General features: G+C 35.6%; 1 protein-coding gene across 1 annotated transcript in view; it reads right to left on the reverse strand.

Moving 5' to 3' along the window:
* The window catches only part of LOC140167524 (low-density lipoprotein receptor-related protein 6-like), a 91,338-nt gene that overhangs the window by 35,709 nt on the left and 34,996 nt on the right, over positions 1–20,633 (reverse strand). The gene's annotated exons all lie outside the window — the stretch shown is intronic.

The following is a 20,633-nucleotide window of genomic DNA, read 5'->3' on the forward strand; positions in this document are numbered from 1 at the left end:
TCAAGTTCAGAAATTGACCAAAGCTGACCAAGGGAATCTATGGCATCCCAAAGGTGTTATTAATGACCATGACCCCATGTAACAATAGTACTGCTCACACTGGCAGGGGTGCTACTAACAGCCTGTTTACATGCTGGGGTATAAACAATATCATGTCAGATTTGTCTTCATATTTTCATCTGAAAAGGTACCTTTTCTTTTTTCCATAATATTGACCCTAGGTTGACGTTTTTTGTTAGCTTGTTGTTGTTTTTTGTTTTTTTGTTTTCTTTGCATTTAATCAGAGTGTATTGTGTTGTTGTTGCATTTAATCAGAATGGATGTGTCTATGTTCCAGAGTAGACATGATTTTCTGCATAAGGCCAAGGAAAGTCGATTTTGAGTTTCCCATCACCCGCCTCACTTCATTTTCTGACCTCACTTTGAATTCATTATTGTGATTTTCCAAAAAATACCGACAAAAACTGGTTATATTTGCATCAAAACTGATGAATATCCATTTATTTTTTTTGTGGAAAATCAAAATCAAAACATACATTTTGATGTCAACCTTGCAGACTCTTTTGGTATACTTTTGAATCTCATTTGGGCTAAACATCCACCTTCATGTGAGTGAACAGCAAATAACAACACATTTTACATGCGTGTTGGTCATATAATGAAAGGCAGAAAAAATAATGAATAATGAAAAAAGTTACCTCACTTGTTTTCAGAAATTATGTGATGGGAAACTCAAAATCAGCTGCTAGTGGCCTAAAATATGTTTTGCAACAAATTATGACAATGTTGCTAAATAAAACTGGCAGTTAGAATACCTTAGCATCTGTGCTACCGCTACCACTAAGTTTTCAATGCAGGTCTTTTACAGAACTGTGCATACACATGCACAGTGTAAAGATATATCCTCGGACAAAGCAGGACAATACCTGCTGATCTGTTACTAACGGTTCTCTGTCTCTATTCATGAAATGAACTGGCTTCCTCTTAAATGAACAATTTGCGGTCACACTGCAGCACACTGTAAAGTTGGACAGTCCATGCTTTTGTTGACAAAAAGGCCGGACTAAAATGTTGTATCCAAATTGACCAAAATTTCTTTCCACTTAATTAGTGGCCAAATATTTTTCAAATCGGATGTCTGGCCTGGCGACAAAGCGCGCACAATTTGAGAATATCGACATTGCTGAAAGGAGCACGGAAAACAGTCCTGACTGAACAATCTGGGTTTATTTAACATCAAGGTTTCTCAACCCTACCACCACCATTCAGTAATGACTTGACATACCTGCAATATTATACTCAAACTGTGCATTCTGGGTATCCAAACTCCTCACCTAACCTTACAAGGTCAAGTTCAAATCTCAATACTTATGAATACAGACGACAAAACCTTGCCATTGAATGTGAGGCTGTTCTTAGCGCTCAGTCATTATTCTGTAATCGGATAGCATTTCTAATGATGGAAGAATTAAAAAGTATTGACCTTCCCTGTATCCACCACCCTAGGCACAAATTCATCACATTATTTGAGTTATTTTTAAAACAAATTGTACTTTCTCTTTCCTTGTTTTCTTATGTTTATTGTTCCTGATGTTGTTATTTATATTTCCTGATAAATACCAGTTGATGCCACTGTCATGCACAGGGATGGTATGCCATCATCATGCATGGGGGGCTCAACATTTTGGGGTATGTATGTAGGGCCTATAAGGTTACTGATAATTGATCTTGAGTTTCCTGTCACATAATTTCTGAAACAAGTTGAGGTAATTTTTCATTATTTTGTGACTTTCATTATACATATGTATGACTAAATCGCTGAGTGAACAAGGCATAATTGTTATTTACAGTGTCCGATTTAAGGAAAAATAAATGAGTTGTCCCACGGACAACCAGTTTACAATTTCTAGTTGTCCGTCTAAGTTTTTGGTTGTCCATATTTGGAACAAGTTTTTACTATTAATATACTTGAATAAACAGATAATGTCTGTGAAGTTGAGTTTCTGAGTTGGGTGGTGGAACCATGTTTAAATTCACATTCATTTTATTCAAAATAGTTTCACATTTTAAATACGCTACCATCGCTAAAAGATACATGTACAAAGGTGAGTTTTGGCTATAGATTTATGGTTGTCAGCGACAACTTGAATCAGTATTTTGGTTGTCCGGCAACTTTTTAGTTGTGTTGGGCTTAACGGACAACCAAAATTTTGAACCCTGGTTATTTACCAAATCTACATGATTCTAGTCTTCAGATGCCAATCTATCGCAACAAGTTGATTGAATAACCGATAGCGATAGATTCTTGAGTTTCAATTTTTTTCACTGAAAGTGCAAGGATATTCATCTTTTTGCAAAAATCACATCCATACTACCACTTAACAAGGGTTAGTGCCATGCTATTTTGAAACTTTTTTCATGTTTTATATTACAGCAATTTCAAATCTGACTTGTTTTAAATAAAACAATTTGGGAAAAGTCACTATGAATGCAAAAAAGAATCTTAATGAAATGGATAAAACAGATTGAAACTAAGAAACGCTAATTTTGTAAAATGTATCAACCATGGAAGAGACTGATTTAATTAGGAAAATTTCAGCTCCATACTGCTCTTAACAAACAAAATAAATGAAATAATTGAAGTATTCGAACTGCAGAATATGAAATTCAATTTCACCAAACATAACGACACAGCTTAGTCGGGCTGCTTCTAAAAATGCCTTCTTATTAATAATGAAATATCATTAAGTGATTAATTTTATTACTGCCATTTGTCAAAATGAGATCATCAAAACGGCGAGCATGATACACAACACAGGCTTGCACACGCTCAAATTTCAAGCAGAAAACGAGGATCCATAATTTATGGACCGTATGCGTTAAACAAACAATGAAGGTAAACTTACGCAGCAATTTCATTTGTAAAGAAAATTAATGTATTGGCCCAGTTCATTGAAATGATATTGCACTAAGAGAGTTAGAGTTTAATGATTTATTGACCTTTTATGACCCATAACAAAGGGCTCAAAAATAAATAATTAGTCGTTTCTTCGCCTCAGTGCATGTGACCTTGCACAGTGCAAAATTAATAAAGCCAACACTGCAGCATAGAGAACTTATAATAAAAGGGTCTCGGTTTGGCCCGTGGTTATTCTGACGGGTGTCTGTTCATGTTATTAGCCATGGAAAGAAGCGCTCGAGGTACATGTGTGTAAAAGTGGAGTGCAAAATCGATACAAAACCTTTCAAAATTGGATCAGATTTGTTCTCCGCTAGCTGAATATAGCGCTTATTAGTGATCGCAAATTTGGTTGGGAGGAAGAAATGGGTAGGCGCATTTAAGAAAAAAAGAAATTCTTAAGTGGTCTTGATTATCGATTGTGTTTGCGACATGGGAGGGTGAAATATAGCATAGAAGCCGTGTGTGTGTGTTTGAATTTTAGTCAAATTGCTACGAGTGCATTCTCAGGGCATTGAATATGTACCCTGCACAGCTAATTGACTAAATGAGCTGGGTTTAGAAACTTTCAGTCGAGAACTTGAAGAAGCATTATACATTCATCAATGTGTTTTAGTCACCAAAAACAAGGCATATATATTAGACAATCTTTTCTCTGAAACAAGATCAGAAATGTCAAGAGAAATAACTATAAATTTACTTCTACAACAGAAATTTTGATTGAAAGCAAAGTATTTCCAAACAGAATCCTTAATTTTCGATTACTAGTATTATTTTCTTGATATATTTCAAAACCAGAATCCACAACCTATTGCCTTACAGGCACAAAGACAGGCATTGTTTTCTTCTCCAGACATTGCATTGTATCTCACTGTGCCCCTGCATACCAATATTATGGAAAATTAATTTCAACAACATCATGAATACAAACCGTGGGTGACATTGTAGCTTTTGGCCATGTGCCTGCTCGTTCACTCATTTCTTGATGGCTGTATTTTTTTTTGCCCACACCAATCGCAATCTGGTTGATTTTTTTCGCCCTATCTGACACTCATCCATTTAAGTGCACTTGAGTGGCTGCATGGCATGGCTATTGAAAAACACTTCAAAATCTGTCTTTGTAAGTTTCTATGCATTGCATTGCCCACTACATACAGCTGTGTTATAACATGCTTATTTTGAAATTAAAATTTATACAGAATCACAAAAGATTTCACACAAACAAAATATAACTCATGAAGTCAACAAAGAGGCAAACGATGGCAACCATCTCTTTTGCAACAACGAACATTGGTCATAAATTGGAAAACAAAGCAAACTGATGTTGTAAACAAAGCACCATAAAAAGCCCTGTACATACAAGTCATGTTGATGGCAGAAAACACACAAGTATGTTACCAAATAAATTTTTGCAATTTTAGACCTAGGCTACCACTTTTTTATTCCTGAGGTTCACTGTACTTTATCGCAATTTAATATGCTAGTACTTGAACAAAAAGGTTTTTTTTTTACATTTTATCTGATTTGTTCAACATTTTTATACATGTATGTTGCAATCAACATATAGAAATGGATTGACAAATATGCAATGTAGAACTAGAAATAAAATGTTAGGAAAGATTAGGGTTGCCAAATAGTTTTAGCCCAAAATCATCAAAAAATTCACCAAATTTTTCTGTATAACCTTTAGTTTCTGTGAGACAGGAGACTAGTCGCGGGAGCTAATGTCGAAAGTTGATGACGCCAATGTCGAAAAGTTCTATTTCTACATGGAATGGTCAAGTCACAAGGAAAATCTTTGAAATTCATCCAATTGGGCCTCCAAATGACAAGTTTGGCAACTCTGGTAAAGATACTTTCTTTTGTCGTGAAATGTGGCATAACCCATATGCTGCCGACTATTACTAATGGTATTAAAGTCACTGCTATTTTGTGTCAATATTTCCTTACTTTGATTAGCCCATATTTATTAATTTGATCCAGTTCCACTCAACTGCTAGTACATTAGTATTAATAGTAAGCAAAATAAAGTGAATATGTATGAGATTCAAGTTACACCATTAGTGATTCTTTCCTTTATCATGTTTATGAAGCTATTTAGTGCACTTTTCCATCCAAATGTGGGCAGAATTTGGGAAATTTACAATTTGAAAAACAAAATTCACTTATTTTGACACCCAAGTCATTCATTCCCTAGGCCTAAGCTACGTATTGTTGCAGAGCAGGGTTGTGTAGACATATGTTCAGGCAATTGTTTTTACAAATTAATTAAAAGAAAAAAAGAAAAAAGCAAGAGGGCGAGTATGAAAAATGAAGGCTCTATAGATATATTCTGTTTTGCTGCTTGCTAATGCTAATTATGTATTGGGCAAAGGTAGCAGAAATCACAAATTAAAGCCAGCCTGCATTAGTGTCATTATATGCTCCTGACGTTGAATGGTGGACGTGGTCACTGACTTACAGGATCAGAACTTTTATCATATAGAATAATAGATTTTAAATACACTAGGATCCACAACATGCTCATCTACAGGGTGTCTCAATAAAAATAGGAAATAAAAAAAATGGGCATAACTTAAAATATCGGCAGTAAAATAAAAATTTCTTAAATATTCAAAACCCATGAAGTGTCTGTTTAACAGTGGTGCAAAAATGATCCAAATCCGTTCACATGTCACTGAGATAATTAAGTTTGTACAAATAGACACATTTTGGACCATTCCAATGAGTAATACACATTAACAATAATGTGTTTATTATAAACTAAATAAAAGGAAATGCCAAGTGTTGCTGAATAGAGTTCCAAATCAATCAATCAATCTCCCAAATAATGTTTTTCACATGTTTCTCTTTGGGTTAAGGGGCTCTGATAGCAACATTTGCACAGTATTTTTGTGGGACCTGAGAGCGCATGAGACATATCAATTGCATTCTGAATACGAGGAATGTCCTGTTGATTGTTTTTTTTTAATTATGCGATTATAATTAAAATTTTGATATTTTTGTATTGTATATATTTAACCATGCTCGAAGTTAAGGTGGTTATGGAGGCATTATAAAAGTGCTCTAAACATGTTTTAAACAGATTAATTGAGTAGAGCAAAGTACACTGATCAATATGCCTTTTGTTTGAGTCAATCGGACATACGGTTTTCAAAATATATCAATTTATATTTTCTTTGTATCTTATTGTTTTTATCAATAATCAATAAAGTTAATGAGCTAAAATGACTGGAGCAGCTCATTAACATATAATTTTGCCAATATTTTGCTAAAATCCATTGCATAAATGTTCAGAAGTACTTTTATTTTGCATAATTTTGCCTCGAAACTTGGTCAAAGTGTTTCTAATATGTTCAATGTATTATATAGTGAAATTAGCCCCTAATTTGCATATTTGCATAATTAATTAGCATTTATGCAAATTAGCTCGTTGACCAAGTTTCAAATGGCAAATTATGCAAATTAAAAAGGCTACTTCCTGAACATTTAAAACAAGCATTGATTTTAGCAAAATATTGGCAAAATTACATATTAATGAGCCTTTCCAGTCCTTTTTAGCTCATTAACTATATCGATTATTGACAAAACAATAGGATACAAAGAAAATATAAATTGATGTATTATGGAAACCGTATGTCCGAAACAAACAAAAGGCATATTGATCAGTGTACTTTACCTTACTCAATTAATCTGTTTAAAATATGCTCAAATCATTTTCTAATTTCTAGAAAATGCATCAATACTACCTTAACTTCATAAATCTAATGATATGTACATTGTACTTGGTGTATGTAGCAGGATGAAAAGCCGACCTTCAATTGAACATTTTAACCTTTTTCATATTGAAGATATCAAGTTTTTCCCCCAAAAGAATTTGTTTCTGTTTTGTAATTTGGGAAAAAAACCTTTATCTTCAATATGTAAAAAAAAAATAGGTAAAAATTTTCAGATGATAGACGGCTTTTCCCGTATAATATCATTAAATTTATACAATTTACTTCGAGGACTGGACAATTTCAAAAATATCAATTATTAATCATTTGCCATAAAATGGCATTATCTCGAAATTTAACAAACTATTTGATATCAGGAGGACATTCCTCGTTTTTGAAATGCAATTCGATATGTCTGATGTGCTCTAAAAAAAAAAAAAAAATCGTGAAAATGTCGCTCTTTATATCAAAATGAAATGTCCAGGTGATAGTAGTGATGGTGATAAACAACGTCAATAACAGAAAGCGAGCATAGTTGCTGATCAATAAATAATCTCCTACCTACAATTCCCCGAAATATGTCTTGAAACATTAAAGCGTCGTTAGGGGAAAATTCGTCCCCCCCCCCCACTCCCCCGTGCCATGTTGAAACGTGCAAATGTGTTCAACGCGTCTCTAAAGTGTCGCAACATTGAATGATGGGGGGTGGAGAAAAAAAAAGTGTTAATTGATGGCCCAGCTTTCTTCTAATTCCAAATATTGAACATTTTATCCACATTAAAAAATACACTTTTGATTTCATTCAAGATGCCTAAAGCATTTCAAGGACATTTTTCGGGATTTGGTATAGTTCACATCATATTGCAAATGGTAGTGAGCTTTGGAAAAATTGCATTGATATTACGGATAGACTTGCGTAGGTCCTGTGGTTCATCACTTTTGTAAAACGTACATTACTCATTAGCAACAAGAAATCAAGCAAGGTTTCATAGTATGAAGTTTCGCAAAACAGCAAGGTGTTATTTTTCAATAATATTATTATTGATTTAGATAATGAAAATCGATCTTTTTGGCAGCTTCGACATACAATACTTAGTCAACCATTAACTTCATTAATTTCTTCCATTCTAAACTACAATGCAGCACAAAAATATGTATTGTCCCATGGAAAGGTCCAAAATGAGTCTATTTGTAGTTTTCCAATTATCTCAGTGATGAGTGAACGGATTTTGATAATGTATGCACCAATCTATAGAAAACACTTCATGGATTTTGAATCTGCAAGAAAGTTTTAATTTACTGCTGATATTTAAAGTTATGTCCCACTATCCACAGGGCCTATTTTTATTGAGACACCCTGTATATCAGGGCACATTTCTTTAACCCCAATACATTTGTACATACATTGAATGATCTTTGAAAATTTGGGTACAAAAACTCATACTCTGCAATTTGAGGTCAAATTTTGCACTTGTGATTGTTTAATTGAGGTTATTGAACTATGACATTGGGATGAGGCCATTGTGGTCCATAGTGACAGGGACTTCACAGTACTTCAGTGATCAGATGGTTTGCAACTTTACATCCTAGTCACTAGACTTTTAATGACCGCTGGACTTGTGTCATCTCACAAGGGCCCCTAGACTGAATGCAGAAGTTCATACTACTCCCCCTCCTTCAGAGTGAAAAAAGTTATCAACTGGAAAGTTCATGTGTGCACTTTTATCATCTTCACCCTAACACTGGGATGTTATTTGCTGGATACAGAAAGATGGGAGAAACCCAGCTAGACTTAGAGCTATGGAATTCAACCTGGCACTTGTGGCAGTGTTTTATTACAAGATGAAAATTATCTCTAACCTCATATTGGGTCTGACCGCTATTAACATTCATAAGCTGCGGAAGTTATTTTACTGTTATGATGCATGGACACAATTGTATACAGGCCTGTAGCCAGGATTTATTAGGGGTGCTGATTTTGAAAAAGTGGACTTCTTTTCAAAATTTGGACCTTTTTGGACTGAGGGCAGATTTGGACATTTTTGGACCAAAAAGGCATAAAATAGTAAAATAACAAATGGCCGAAAGCTAAACATGGGTGATAAATTCACCCCCCCCCCAAAAAAAAAGTTGTCTGCGAATCAAATATTTTGACAAAAGTGCAAAAATCAGTCCCCATCCATTATAATTATCAGTTCACCTCAAAATATCATACAATCAGGGTTATAGCTAAGCAAATTTTAGTGCCGGGTAAAATTTATATGAAATGGTAAAAAAAATTGAAATTTTGATAAGAATTGCTCATTTTTAAACTGATTGTTCATTGATTTTGAAACATTTGAGACTGGAGTGCCAGGTATTTGGGCTCAAAATTAACTTGAGTGCGGGTGGAAATTAATAGTGCGGGCAGGGCCGCCCGCCACCGCCCAGCGAGCTACAACCCTGCATACAATTATGAGCCTTGATAGTTCATTAGACAATTTTTTTATCACAATTATAAGAATTTGTAAACATTATAAACTGCAGACATTTTTAAAGGCATGCATTCAATATCAACCGTAATATTGAACAGATTTTCAATTGCGTTTATGAAGTATTAGTGACAGTGTTGTATTACCAAGATGAAACCGATCTTCAGCTTTCTGGCACCATTATACTAGCGACAATTTACATTCAATAACTCATGAATCGTTTCTCCAGTTGGAATCTCTAATATCGTCAATCCACCATGACAATATATATGTGATATGATCAAGCTAAATGAGTCAATTGTCGCTAATACTGATTGTGAGATACGACCAATAAATATATGTTCAATTTCATTTGTATAAATTACTGTTCTGAGCAACACTGAAATGACCAAATCTCTGGGACCAAAGTCCAATTATGTTGGGAGTTTTCATCCAAATAAAGCTCTGAAATTAGCACAAATCATGAAATTGAAAACTGAAATTGGTCTTGGCCTGATTACCGACTCATTTTGCTTGATTGCATATCACATACATCTATGATGACAACAGTGTTTTAAATTTTATAAAAATGAGTGTTGAGTGTACATGATACGCATCTAGGTGGTACAATCAGGTAAAATGAGTTGGATTAATTATGGCAACATATGAATAAATAAATCTATTTACAATTTTTCTAAGCAAAATATAGCATTGTTTTCAATGTTAAACTAATACCACTGAAAAGACAAAATTGTATTGGTCAACGGAATTTGCTGGATTGCATATAGGCCTATATAGGCAAGTATATTCAATTTGGTTTTAAATTATTTCCAGACTTGTCTCCCCAGTTTTTCTTGGGTATAGTAGGAGAGAATACATGTGGGTGGAAAAACTTGCTTTTCAAAATTTGGTGCAGGCGGTGGAGAATGTTTAGCCAAACAAATCATATTTTAATATCAAATTCGTCAGCACTGTCAGAGTTTGGGTTCCATAGACTTATCCTGGTGACCTAATTAATTGACTTTTAAGAATGAACTTATTGCAACATGTCATGTTGCTACTTTTAAAACTGACATTGTCCATAAAACAATGTGCAATTGTTAACCATGTTCTTATTTTCAATCTATTTCAATCATACAGCACTGACAATCTATGTTTCAATATAATGGGACTTTCAACTCTCTTGAGTTGTGTGAAATTTTATCATCAATTTTTTTTTAACAACATGTACATTCAACATCAATAGACTGCCTGCAGTGAAAAGCTGATGTTGCGCATAGCAACGCTCCAGTCAGTCAGCTATCTAAAGTAAGTCCGATACCCGGCCAGCCAGTCGGCCACGCCATGGTAGAGACCGGGATCTGTTTTAATATTGAGTGACTGTGGCGATGTCAAATCTTGGAGCTAAACATAACTGACAAATCCAATCAGCGAGGCCATGGCGAAAACTACAATTTGTTTCACATCACAGTGTCACACTCAGTATAGGGCTAGAGCACAATGTTTGAATTTTTGATTGGGGCTTGCAGCTTTGATGTATCATGCCAACATTATGGTGCAGTATTTTGGAGTTTTGGGACTATATACATGTATGTACAATAAAATCCACAACATGCTCATTTATCAGGGCACAGTTCTTTATGGATCATTTTTTTGCCGTTTGTATCAATTTTTTATCAGAACTTGATGCTGTTGCAAAATTCACATAAAATCCTTATCACAAAACATGTCAGCATTTCCCACAGTTAACACCAAAGCGGTTAATTTCTCGGTCAAAAGTTGCAACATTTTGTATGATACCAATGTGAATTTGTAGCCATGACAAAAATACATGGCCACTTTACAGTTCTATATTCAAACTAACTGAGATCAAAAGTTAAATTGGTAATCAAGACAATTCAAATAAATCGCAACCTTGGGTGTAAAGGCAAACAAATACTTGGGACTAAAATATTTGATTGGCGTGAATGATTGGCAAGTCGTGCATCTACTAAAATATCACACAATATGTGACCCATCAGCCGTCACATCAAAACATAGCAGTACGGTACGTGTCTTCGAAAATGCACAGTGATTTAGAATTCTTAACCAAGTTAAGGAATCGGATAGCAACCTTTGCACAGTATTTTTGGTGAGATCTGAGAGCACATCAGACACACCAAATTGCATTCTGAATGAGGAATGTCCTTCTGATAATAGTGATATCAAATAATTTTGATCTTTTTTTTGAAATTTGCGATATAATACAAATTTTAATAATTTGCCATAAACTTTGAATTATATCGCCAATTTCAAACAAATCAAAATTATTTGATATTATTAGAAGCACATTCTCACGTATTCAGAATACAATCCGATGTCTGATGTGCTCTCAGATCCCACAAAAATACTGTACAAACATTGCTATCCGATTCAACAGTTGCTTTTTTAGCCTTGCACCAACTCTTCTGTGCCAACTTTCTTAACATGTTGGGCATCACAATTACTAGATGAACTCAATTCATTTCAACTCACAAATCGCCTCCCTCCCTCTCAGAAAATCTCCTTCGCTTCCATTCCCACACATTTGATCAACATAAACACATTTTACAATGCATTTTACACCAATATGCATGCTCCAATTTCCATCGACATTGTTCAATATTTTCATACTCAATACATTTTAAAACTGGAATTTATTTGTGCACACAGCCAGAAAGTGCACATTCATAAATCCATCTAACCAATTTGCACTTGACAATGACAATTATGCGCGAAATAAAAAATCAATTCCTAATATTCTCACAATTTCTGATATTTCTGCATGCATTAAAATCCACCTCAATGCACATACATTAGGATCCACAACATGCTCATCTACCAGGGCACAGTTCTTTAACCCCAATACATTTGCATTCATTGAATGACCTTTGAAAATTTGAGTACAAAAACTCATACTCTGCAACTTGAGGTCAAATTTTGCATTATGATTGTTTAATTGAGGTTATTGGACTATGCCGTTGGGTTGAGGCCATTGTGGTCCATAGTGATAAAAGAAACCAGGCCACCCAGAAAAAGATTTATTGATGTGCTACTCTTACCATCATTATGGACAAGAAGCGCGACCAAATATCGCATTACACTTCATCTTAATTAAAATTCAATAATTCCACGCATCATATATCTAATCGCAACCGTAAATTACCTTCTTTTTATATTTATTTGACTCGTTTCAGATTCATGAACCATTAATATTCATCCATTCTGAACATTAGGAGCTTCACATTTATGGCGTTAACATTTCATTACACAATTTCATTATCAAATATTAAAATATTGATGCCTAACATAGAGTGAAGTGTGCATGATTATATTACTTATTACAGCTTACCATTAGTGCTACAGAAGTACAAATGTATGGTGCATTAAAGTATTTCACCCAGACATTTCAAACAAACATGCTCATCTTCAGTACATAGTTCTTGACCCCAATTGACTTCACAATGCATTGAAATGACCTCTGAGTGTGTTACAAAAACTCACACTTCACTATTAAGGTCAACTTTTGAGCTATGCTTGTTGAATGGAGATTATTAACTTTGCCATTGGAGATGAGATCATTTTAGCTCAAAATGGTCTCAACTCCAAGTGCGTAGTTCAATAGCTGCCATCGCACAATCAAAACACAAAACTTGACCCCAAGTTGTGGACTGGAGTATGAGTTCTTGTACTCAATGCATTCAAAGGTCATTTTGTGAGTGTTCAATGATATTGACATTACAGAACTGTGCCTTGATAGATGAAAATGTTTGAGATACTATACCGAGTCTCATCTGAGAGCAACGCCATGTTGGATTTCATGGTGGCAGATTCAAATCGCAAGGCGTGCTTACCTAATCCGGTAGGCGATACACACACGGAGAAGGGCAATTTTTCTGTACGCTGGTGACGCAACTACTTAAACGCACTGATTCGAGTCTGCCACTACAAAATCTAACATGGCGTTACTCTCAACTTCACGCTGAGACAGTGTAGTGCAAGTCGCATAATGTCTTCACACACTGATAGTGATACTGAGTGCTTAGTTTCCACAGTGACCCGAGATTACCATGATTGGTCAACTTGTAACAAATCAAATGCATTTTCTCAAAATTTGTACAATGATCAATTATATAATGCATTTCTTTGTTCTGGCTACAATACACATACATACAATTCAATTCAAAGTAGTTTATTCATGTGCCTTTCAATGCAATTCTCCACAATTCATAATAAATTGTATGATTTAATGTATAGACGAACTGTACTTTTGAAAGAAATTGACACAATTCACATTGGCAGACATCAGTGAGCAATTTAAAAAAATTAATTTATTGACAAGACACTGGAGGATCTAAATTTACTGCCTTTACCTCACAATCACCCAGGAACAGAATTCAATGTTCTATACATTTCACTGAACTTGGCTTACCATTGAGTGTAATGGAAAATAAAGTCTCATCCCCTTACACCTTGGAACTGGGTTCCAATAATTACACAGTGAACAATCCCAGTTGAACTTTGCTGATTATGGATGAGATCATTTGGGTTCCCTGGCAACACAATGCTGCAATCAATCTCACTTGGTTTTTATGCAAGAAATAATTTGCAATTGTCAGGTTTGATTCATCAGTTGGCTAATAAAAGGTGTAATTCAGCAAAAGGGCTGGGGACAATTGCACACAAAAAAACTCATTGGATTGGTTATTCATGTTATTCATCAATGAGACTCCTAACTAATGTTGTATTGAATTGGCGGTTATTTTATTTTTGTGATGAACAACTTAGATAACTGTTGATGACAAATATACAACAGTGTAACACATTAAAGAAATTTTTATTGGAACACCCCATAATACCTTCAAAATTTGCATTTTAGGGATGAAAAAATCAACACAGTCCTTACAGTCCCTAGGCATGAGAATGATCATCCATAAAAAACCTGAAAAGTTTGAAAAAGCCTGAAAAAGCGTGTGAAATGCATTAAAAAGGCCAAAAAGCGGGCTGAAATTATAAGAAAGTGCAGAAATTTGGACCACAAAAAGCAGGAAATCCTGCAATTTAAGCAGGAATATTTTGGGGCTTTTTTGGCTATATAAATTTGCTATAGTGGATTGATTTTGACTGAAAAATGTGACAAAAGCAATTTTTTTACAGAATTTTGTGATTTTTTAGGGTCATTTGCAAGAATAAAAAACAAGATTCCCACTGAGCAACCCTACTTAAAAGAATTCGAACCACCTGCCTCGCAGGCTGGGAAATAGGTGGAGGCCGGGGGCCATTTAGTCCCTGGTTCATTGAAAATAGTCCTTGGTTCCCTGTAACACCCAGTGAACCTAGTTCCAGTAACTGTAACTTCGTCATACCTAGAGTTACAGTTCACTCTATTGCTATCTTTTCCACAAATAAGAAACATCACAATATGTGGGCTCATTTTGGGCTCTAAGGATGTAGCTGAGGAACTCTCTCAAGGACAGTTTGGCATGCACTGATGATTTTAATCCCATTGTACCAGAGTTTGGGCGTGCACTGATGATTTTAATCCCACTGTACTAGTCTGTACTCACAAAGTTGAGATAATTGATCTACATTGATCTCATCTTTTGGGTCGGTTCAAAATTCCTTGAGTTGGCAAAACCTGCAATCTGCATGGGAGTAATTTACTTAGTGCAAAAGTGGTCAAAATTTTGCTCTGCAAATTGTCTTAATTTTCATGATTTGGATTTATCATATTGAGCAGCATTCTACTTGTGATGTTTCTACACTGTGTAGAGAGGGTCTACAGCATCTCTGAGGTAAAACTGACAAATACAAGGTATATTTCTTGATGCTTGAAGTTCGGATTTCTTAAACGTACAGTGCATCCCTATATACCGCTGCATGACTTCAGGTCCGTAGATGTCATTATGATAAAGACTGAAGTCTTGCTGGCAGGACTACCAGTGAACCTGCCTTAAAACATGTTAATTTTCTTTCCTCACCTCATGCCAATGTTCGTTTCCTCACAAATCAACTTTATCCCATTTCAAATGTCCGAGTTCAGTTGGGGGGATACATAGAAAAATTATTGATTAGGCCTGCACTTGAACAAAGTACATTAACTTGAATGAAAATGAAGTGATGAAAATTGAAATTGTTGATGACATCTGCCTATATGTGAAACCTCATGAAAATATATTCATGAAGAAAAGACTCATAAAAATATGTTGCAGTTCTGCCAAAGTTCTATACACAATCAATAATGGGATATTCCAGTTGAAATCCATACACCCCCTGAGGAAGCTATGACAGTTACCTCCCACACAGGGGGTGCAGATTTCAAATGGAGTCATCCATTCAAGTATCAACTTGAAATACATACTCTATGTATGAAAGATTAAGCTCATGTCTTCCACATGGGGTGGGTGGATTTCAACTGGAATAGCCCAAAATCCCATTAAAAATGCCTACAATTGTAAGTTGCGAAAACAAACACAAAGAAAAATAATGAATACACATTACACGATAATGAAAAACTTTTGAAAAGAATAGTACATAAAAATGAAAAATGACTATTCATTGTCAGAATATTTTGTATCTATCAGATCAAAATGTCATGTTCCCTAATATCAGCCATTAATTATGCATAGAGGCGCCTACCTAATGTTGTGCAACTAGTGAATAGGTATTGTTTATTGGTAGTTGAAGACTGACAGCTCCATTGTTTGAATTTGAACACTGTTGATAAATCACGGCAATTGATGATAAAGATCAGGTAATAATTATATTACTGGTTATTGTCCCGGTTATTGTCTTTTTGGTTCAAATTCATGTGTGGTGCACCAGAAGAGGTGAATTTGAAGTTGAAATTGGGGGGATAACGAAAAATGCCATTTTTGTTCTACAATATTTGAAAAGAGCTCATGAAATTTTTCAACCAAAATTATAAAAAAAATTATCAGGAAAATAATCAAATATTGAAAATGCATAAATCTATGCCAACATTTCTTGCTCAACAGTGTGTTGCTTGTTGGTGATCACTATGGTTAAAATAAATGCTACCACCCTGATGATATTGGTAACCTCAGTTTCGGATTTTAGTTGGAAAGACTGATCTTTATAGGATCCCTGTGTTTATACTTTATAGGGTCTGTAGCTTCATACATGTTGTAGGCCTATACTTTCTGATTGCTCCAAAGAGGTTATACTACAATCTTGAGTATGAACTCCGCTATAGCTACATGGCATGTAAATTTGCATATATTTCTCCGATGCACCCAGCACATTTTGATGATATTCAGTGCATACTGCAAATGCAATGTGAAAAGACCACCAGGATTACATGCCATAAATGCTCAAAAATTAAAGGTGCCAATATCATTCAATTGTGGGCTTTTACCTCAAAGGCTGGAGGTGCGTGAAAAATTATACTGTAACCTGTTTTTCAATTTGAAAATTACAACTTTGAGTAGAATTGTGGTCTCCTGTAGTCCTGTTTAAAATTTAAATAGGTCTACAGCCTCAAGATTAACAACATTTGATATGTTCACCATCATTATTAACTTCAATTTCACTTAATTTTCATTGCGATGGTCAGGCCTGTAAGAAATGGGGAATTCTGGAATCTCATTCCCGAGCAATTTGGTAATACATGTATGGAGGGAAATTTGTCCATATTCCTGGGAAATTTTTAACATTTTGCCAGGCCTGGTGATGGTGTGATTTATAAAGCAGATGGTGTGAAACTACTACTAACTAACCCAATTTTGAACCGTTTTCAAAATTATAACCGACTAACCGGTACCAATTATAACCGTTACTACTCTACCATATTGACTGACACACATTTCAAAAATCTTACCACAATTCAACTGCTCAGTGCCAAAAGTGGGTATGTGCAATATAGCTGCCATGTGTAGCTGCCACGTATAGATAGGTACAATATACTGTGTGTAAATTACCAAATGTTCACCTGGCAGCTATTGCACTTACCCACTTCTGACACTGAGCAGTCAAATTAAACACCCAACCCTACCAATCACACATATTTTTCGAACAAATAGTAGGTGAATAGGTCACCACTCATTGATCACTGTGACAGCCAAAGTATAATTACAACAATTCACAGTTACTATCAATCATCCATTTTAACTTTTCATTTCCATAGTGTCATTATTAAAACTGGCATTTTTTTGTCTTTTTTTTTACTTGACTAACAGCCCTGATGGGTTGCATTGACACTGCCATCACGTGTCATAGAGAAGATTTCCCATAATGCACTGCATACATTTTCGCAGGCTTTTTAATTCGGGGTTCTAAAATTAACCGCAAAAATAAAACCTTGTCTTCCGCTAACAATTCTCATGAATAGCTGCCGATTCTTTCTTGTGTGAATGAAAATTTTCCAAATTGAAATCACTTTTTCCTATACCGGTACTTTGGTTCACCTCAATCTTGGTAGCAACGTCAATGCTTCTTTCCTGTTGTGTCGCATGCACGCGAGCAAACTGCTCTTGTACATGTATGTGTGATTCAATACTACAACCGGGACTACAACCAGCTAAATACTCACTTACGACTAGTCTACCGAAGTTGAGGTGAACCAAAGTATGAAGCTTTTTCATACTTGCCAACCTAAGAACTTTTGCAGGTAACTGCAAAGGATTGTGGGAAAGCCTTCATTTTTCTTCTGATCACGCTACCACCCTAACTAAACACTTGTTTTCCAATTTGCCCTATTCTGTTCCTAGTGAATCTAAGGCGTTCTGCATCCGTGGTTACCTAGTGTCTAAATTTGCACTTTTCAACAGACCTTTTATTATGAAGCCAAAATGATTGATGAGTCTATAGGCCTGCCATACTTTTTGTCTTTTTTATTTTGGCTTTTCATTACAGGTGATAGTGCTAATCGGAGGAAAACACTGTATATCAGAGCATTTTTGACAAAATGTAATAGTTTCTATTTTATGGCAATTTCTTATGCAAAAATATGGCCTAATTTCAAGCAGTGAGAAATTTTCTCCAATTTCTAAAATTTTACTTTAAAAATTTATTTCAATGAATGTGCAAACTTTCAAACAATATTTATGTGAAATGGCAAGTTATGTGGTAACCATGGCTACAAGTTTATAAATACAAATAAACTTCATATTATAATCATACTTCAGAGGCTGGCAAAAAGTTTTGGAGATTTGACCAATGATCTGTACAGATTTTGTTACTTTAGGAAGAACGATCATCTTCATTGGTCAAAAAATGAATCGCTTCTCGCAAGTAACTATAGGATGAATTCAAGTTCACCTCAAGTTCAGTAGTGACATGGGTATTTTGCTCGCTGCAGTATCGAATCGCACATGTAAAGTTAAACGCGCTGAGTGAACATGCACGCGTACAGAGGTGGTTTGTTGCCACGCTTGCGGAGCATCCGCGAAAAAGCATTGTTGTCACTACCGAACTTGAGGTGAAGCAAATTATAGGGCATGCTATATTCTTGATCACATCAACTTCGGTAGTGACGTCAATGCTTTTTTGTGGTTGCGCTGCAATGGTGCTGACAAACCACCCTTGTACGCATGCGTATACGCTCTGAGCAATTATTTTTACATGTGCGATTTGATACTGCGACAAGTGAAATACGCACCTACATCACTAAAGTTGTTTTCTTTAAACTTCCGTGGTCCGGGTACGCGCTGTTGAATTGCGATCGCGTAGAAGTGACAAGGTCGCCTACGCTACGCGCTACCAAGACCAATGGGTCAGCCGGCTTGTTGTCAAGTGCTTTGATCAGCCAATCAGAGTGATTGTTTATTGCTTTTGTGTTTACGCTTGTACGCGATACGCTGACAGGCACGACCACGGAAGTTTAAAGAAAACAACTTTACTGAAGTTGAGGGAAACCAATATATAGCGACTTTTGATCGATATATCGCTTTTTTTCTGATCAAGTGACGGCAATACACAATACAACAAAATGCTACAGTACACTCCTTGCGATTGCATAATGACCGGTATTGTTTCTGTTCAGCACTCCACTCCTAGTTCCTACTTTCCCTGGCTACTGTAATTTGAGGAAAGCCAATTTCTCTTGAATAATAGATGGGCATCGGCAACACAACAAAAATACAAGATATCACCGAAAAATTTTTCTCAACATCTACACCAATGGTGGACGAAAACCAAAATACATGCATGCAAACCTGTACCATTTTGAACACACATATTTACAGTTTACACAACACTCTGAATGCTAGACTTTTTAAAATTCTTGAATGATTGACAGGTCTACAGTGTCAATGCACCATATCCAATTCAAAGATCTAGGTTGAGATTTTCCAAACATTGATTATTCAAGTAGTGAATTGAAGCGACCGCAACTTTCTGTTCATCTTGTTACGCTCAACACCAACAGTTTAAAAGTCACTGTCAAATCAAAATGCCTGTAGTACTTTCAATTTTATTCCCCTCTAAGCTTACAAATCAGCTAGTGTAAAAAGTTTTGTTCAAATCATAATTGTTTGGCAAATTTTCCAACATTTCATCCCTCCAAAATCGCCCTTATTTTGGACTCACTTTGTTACTGGTTTACTTTAATCCCAGCTTAGGTGGTACCACCTGAATAGCAATGCAAACAAATGTACACATAGGTGGCAAGGGTTGGGACAATACAGCACAATAGGGAGCATAATAGGCCACAATAGGCTCAAATCAAATACCCTGACAGCATGACAGATGATGGACACCTCGGTTTTGAATTCTGGGTACCCACAAGGTCAAAGGTCATGTTTATCTTGCAAGGCCCCTGACTATGCAGAAGTAATCCCATGATAGTGAGTTTAGCAGAACTGCACCAGTTTGTTTACTACTTTAGAGTAGCACTACCAGCATGATAAGTTCAAGTTGGGATTTTGTGGCAGGAAGTGTTTTGGTGTAAAATTCAGACCTGAAATGTGTGACTCGTTGACTTTTAATACCATTTTTACTGGTTTCTACAAAGACTTTCTGTGCTACATTTGTACCTTTCTTGAACTTCAAATGGTTTGTCCCAAAACGACAGGCATGCATCTTGGCAGTCCTGGGGAAAAGTGGGCAATTTGAGAACCTCATTCCTGGGAAATTTGGTGTTTGGAGGGAAATGTTATGGTTTGAAAGAAATACATAAGGAATCAACGGAAGTTACATCATTCATTTCTTCTTGGAGGGACAATTTGAGCTATGGAAATTTTTTTACTTAAACAGAGACAAAGGGCACCACCAACTTTCACCCACCTACAACTCTCTCATCCATTCATCTGACCAGTAGAAGTCAACACTTCTGATCAGATGACCAAGTTTCTCATAACCATCGAACCCAATATCAGTCGGCATTGAAGATGGATGCTGGTCGCAGACCACCAACCTCCACAACATATAGGCCTAGGCCTATAGTCGCAAGAACTGTATAGTTTCCGTTCTGCAATATTGGAGTCTTACTTGTATAATTTCATGTCAAGTGTCATTGGTGGAAATTATAAT

The sequence above is a fragment of the Amphiura filiformis genome, chromosome 13, assembly GCF_039555335.1.
Source record: "Amphiura filiformis chromosome 13, Afil_fr2py, whole genome shotgun sequence".
NCBI lineage: Eukaryota > Metazoa > Echinodermata > Ophiuroidea > Amphilepidida > Amphiuridae > Amphiura > Amphiura filiformis.